Source organism: Gavialis gangeticus, unplaced genomic scaffold, assembly GCF_001723915.1.
Source record: "Gavialis gangeticus isolate Ggan-Ray unplaced genomic scaffold, GavGan_comp1, whole genome shotgun sequence".
Classification (NCBI taxonomy): Eukaryota; Metazoa; Chordata; order Crocodylia; family Gavialidae; genus Gavialis; species Gavialis gangeticus.
In genome coordinates this window covers 1,244,729-1,249,894 of record NW_017729008.1, presented here as the reverse complement: position 1 = coordinate 1,249,894, position 5,166 = coordinate 1,244,729, and positions in this window count along the sequence as shown.

Sequence of the window (5,166 nt, the reverse complement as noted above, 5' to 3'; positions counted from 1 at the left end):
ATGTTTCATCCCACCATGTCTCCACTAGGCCAACCAAGTCATTTTTACTACTTGCAAGCAGGAGAGCAAGATAAGAGGTGAAGTGGAGAAGAGAAACAGTGCCTGTGTTAAAATGAGAAAGAAAACAAAAAGACAGAAAATCCTTTTTTTTTTTCTTGGCTATGAGAGAGAATTTGCCATATACTGGGCATGTCTACATGTGCAAATTTACTGTGCAGTAACCTAAAATTACTGCGCAGTACAGGCATGCACACCCATACTGTACATCTGTACTGCATAGTAACTATGGCAACTTATGCTGACTTGGGTGCAAATTTGATATCTGCATCATGCAGGTATCAAATTTATGCTTAATTAATTACTGCATAGTAACACATGTAGACGCCTTTACTGCACATTAATGCTGTGTGTGCGGGCTGATTTGAGAGTAAGTTTAATCCCAGGTCAGACCACACACAGTGTGTTTATGCACTTTAATTCCTGCACGTGTAGACACCGGCCTATTTCTGCTTACTGAGCAGTAAGTTACTGCGCAGTAAATTTAAAGCAACATAAATGCAGGCATAGACACGTCGTCTGGGTGCATCTACATGAGATGCTAAATGCACAATAGACTAATTCCACTGCACTTTTATCATGACAGGCAAAAACTCTGCCAATGTGCAGTAGAATTAGTCTACTGTGCATTAGGATCACAAAAAATGTGTGCCACAATGCTACTGCGCAATAGCACTGATTATGGCACATTTAGTACCTGTTATTACAGGTACTAAACATAATGTGCCATAATTATGGTACATTAATGAATGTGTAGATCTGCCGACTGAAAATAATTTGCTAGTCAACTTTTTCTTTTCTTGTACAGAAAGAATGGGATGGTAGCAGGGAAAGCATCATAAGTACTTTTAGAGATTTCTCTAGCATGTTTGAAATGTAAAACTTATCCTTGGTTACATTTGGAAATTAGAAACCCAGACTGACGGTGAAGAATCAAAACCAAAAGGAAGACACCTGTTTTACTGGCCAAATAGAAAGAAAGATTTATTGTGATTTGTGCTTCTGTTGCTTTAGTAGCTGGGAATGTACAGATACATTTTTTTCGGTGTTGTTATAATTTTGCTAGAGTGACAGTCCAGTTGTTTTGGTTGCAGTTGTCTTTCAAATGTTTAAGAGAGCGTTTGGAAAAGTGACCATGATCAATTTCCATGCTCCTTATCCACTAACAGATTTTACAAGACTCTTCTTTTTGCCTGTTATCAGTTATCATTTTTTCTGAAGTTTATCTTGTTGTGCAGTGACTGCATCTTGGTGCTTGATAGGCAGCATTTTCTCAAAATAATTTGGAAGATAAATCAGTTGTCTTATAGGAGTTGGGACAATGCCCCTGGCAGCAAACTCTGGATGAGAAAATTCTTTATCCTCTCTAGAAGGGTGATTTGACATAGTTGCCATGGGACTTGTTTTAGCAATTCTCATAAGTGAGGCTTAAAAAAATAGAATTCAAGTCCTAGAGAACAGTGTGATGCTTGGTGAGTTTCTTGGTTACTGTATACCAATGGTGCTCAATCTTCTTCTGGATGAATGGCATGGAGCTGATCCGTGGACTAGATCCCATGGTTAGGGCTGGATGAGTGCTGTAGGGTCAGTAACAGGCCTGTTCCAGCATGGATTCAATCCACTGGTATGCCAATCTGGCCACGTGTGCTGGAGCTGGCTGTGCATGCTGATGCAATCTAGGGCACTGGGCCATGTCATCCAGTCTGTAGAGTTCTCCATGGGTCTGGAAAGTTGGCAGCAGGAGGGTAGCAGCTAACCCTGCCACCACTTCCCTGCTGCCAAAATCCAGACCCATGGGGCTGGATGGCATGGGCTTACAGGCCAGAGGTTGAGCACCACTGCTGGATGTATACCTGTTAACAGACATGCCAATTGTCAGCAAAAGTTCAATGAAGATTTTGCTACCTCAGATGTACTAATCATTAAAATCCTGCTGATAGGATTGTCAGCAAGAAGAAATTATCTTTGTTTCTGTACAAAGATCAAGTGAGTACAGATGGGAAGTACTGTAACCTTGAAGACCAAGAGAAACATTTCTCTATAGAGTAACAACATTTCTCAGGACAGAATTGGTTTCAGAAAGCATTTTTGACCCTGTTCCACGTCCTAAGTTAATGGCAGTGTCTAAGGTGTATAAGTCATGGGATAAGTAGAAAGTTGGCTCTGATAATTAAACACAAAGGGCTGGAATAAAGGAAAGTAAAGTTAGTCAGAAACAGTATTGTATCAGCTAAACTATGTAAATACTGCTGAACAGTGCTGTTCTGAAGATGCACGTTTCTTTAAGCGATTTAAGAAACTTAAGTCTTTAAGACAAAGAATGGATATGCAGAAACTGAGGTATAAAAAAGAAATGGGGAAATATAGCTTAACATTTCACCTAAGGAGCCCAATTAGAAACTTCTTCCTATTTACCAAACAGTATTAGAGAGCATTACAGAGAACAGAATTACACTATTGAGATAATATTGAAACTAAATGTTTCTGTTAGTAGCGTCAGTAACTCATATCTGAGAAGAAACATGAGCTTTAGATTTGGTATATTCTGGGTTATCACAACTTAATTGACTAACCAAAAATCTCAGAAAATATTTTATGTAAGAACACTTATGAATCTGTATTATTTTCATCAAAACTGTAGTAGTGCTTAAAGAATACAAGCTGCCGTTATAAATACTGTACAGTTACCTCTTGAATTAAACATGAAATATTAGTAATAACATAACTTTTAGTTTTGGGTGTGTATATGTATATATGTGTAAATATATGTATATATTCACCTTTCTGCATGCAACTATAATACTAAGGGATTATGAATGATTTGTGAGCCACCAAAAATATGTACGCTACTATATGTACATTTTTTTAAAGTTTGTAACTCCCCATTAATGCGAATGAGAACCATATATGTTCATTCAGAAGTGGGCATGCACTTCTGAATGGGCATACACGCTGCTCTGGGGGTATCATGTCCTATTATATTATCTTGCCTCTGTTAATATGCAAGCCTCCTTCTCTGCAGCTCTTATGTTGAACACCTCTACATCTTTCTACTTCAGCTTTCAGCTTCCTTTCAAATGCTGTCTTCCTTATCAATGCCTTGTAATTTATTTTTTTCCCTAGTTTTATTTTTTGTTTTGTTGGGGGAGGGTTGGTAACTTTGGATTGGTAATGCTCTACTTAATGTCAGGTGGGTCAGATGGGACAAAAACTTGAATTATTTTTTCCCCCTTGATCAGGTCCATGTTTAGTAAGTTAGGTGATGCCAGTGAAATTGCTCTTAAATAAGGTTTGTTGGATTGAGCTTCAATTCTAAAGTGATTGGGTGAAGCTTGTCAACTCTAAAGTGATTGGTGAAAAAAATGACATAGAAGTAAAAAAGTATTGTATTATAATTTAGATTTTTCACTATCGGTTGCAAGGGCTGTACTTCGCACGAAGAAATGTAAAAGTGTCAGTGTTACCCCTTCAGCAAGTCTGAAAAATATAGTATTGAGACAGATTGTGAAACATAGCCCTTTTGCAGAGAACAAATCAATGTGACTGTTATTTATGTTCAGCATTAAGGACTAACACTGAATTTTTCTCTCTGAGATGTGTGAATTTCTTTGGAGTTGTGTGTCTTTTCAACAGCTCTAAGAATCCAGGGGAAATCACTTTTGAACTTTACATGACATGTAATGGGATTTTATTCTTCTTTAAGGTAGAATATAATTGCACACATCCACTGCTGACTTATGACTTGCAGCAGTTAGTGTCGCAACATGAAAGTTATTCAATCATGGGTCTTATATTTCATAGCTTGCTTGCTTTCTTTTTTTAATCTTTGCACTCAATTTTATTATTCTCCAGAGGAGTCATTCACATTCCCCAATTAAATGCTTAAACAGTAACATTATTCTCAAACTGTTCTGTAGAATAATTTCAGTGTTTTTAATAACTCCACTATTTTAATTGCATTTCAAAACACCAGTGTAATAGCTCTTATTTTATTATAATGGGCTAACTGTCAGGCCATGATAATGGGGATTTGAAGTCCCTTATTTCTGTACGTCTCTACTTTGCAGCCATTCAACCTATACTGAAGAGAAATGGGTGGGAAAGAAGCTGTGAAGTTCAGATGCAGTCAGGACTTATAAAAGTTATTTTAACCTTTATTCCCTTAAAAAAAATATTCAGACCATTTATATGTAGGCACACAAAAATACTTAAAAAACCCCAAGTAGCACAAGTCATTCTTCTCTTTACCTCTCCATAGAAAGTTGTTGTTGTTAAGTGCCTAACTGCACAATAAAAATAATCCTAGAACTTTATTTTGAAAAACTGTAATTCTCAATTCTTTAATATATATATTAATATTATAACTCTCTAAAGAAAGAGGAAGCAGTCATGTTTCCTGTCTGCTGGACATACGCAACATATGTCCCTGGATGGCATGTAACTATGTGTTATGCATAGGCAGACGGCAGTGGTGGAATCATATTACCCAGTTTGGCTAGGCTGTATGGCTGGGGACAGAAGTCATACATAAACCTGTTGAAGTGATCAGAAACTGTTTTAAACCTGTAACAGAAAAGAAGTTCAGGGCATACAAACCAGTTTGAAAGTAGCTGAAACTGGTTTAAGATAAAGCTGGTAGAATGTAATATTAGACTTAACTGTTTAGGTCAAACCAGTTTATGTCCCAGACCCCTTCCTAAATCACAGTCCTCCAGCATCCTAAGACACTTTGCAGCCCCGAGCTGGACTGTGCTGTCTGCTCCAGATAGCAGGGTTGGCCCCACCCCTCTGCTCCATAATCAGAGCAATGAAGGCTGGCTGACAAGGTTGGAGGGGACCCAACTGAAGACCAGAGCTGGATCTGCTGGGGGTACAGGAGGGGAAGCCCCTGCCAGACTTTTCCCAACTGAAGCAGAGGGGGTGGGGGCATAGGGAGGCAGAGGGGAGTTTAAACCCCTCTTCCATCAGCATGGACCTCAGCCAGGGGGCTGGCAGAAGACCAGCAGACTCCACCACCTCCCACCTCTGGCAGAGACTAAGACAAACAGTTGATAAGGAGCTGGACCAGGCATTTTCGGGCCAGCTTGCAGAGGCACTTAAGGCAAGGGA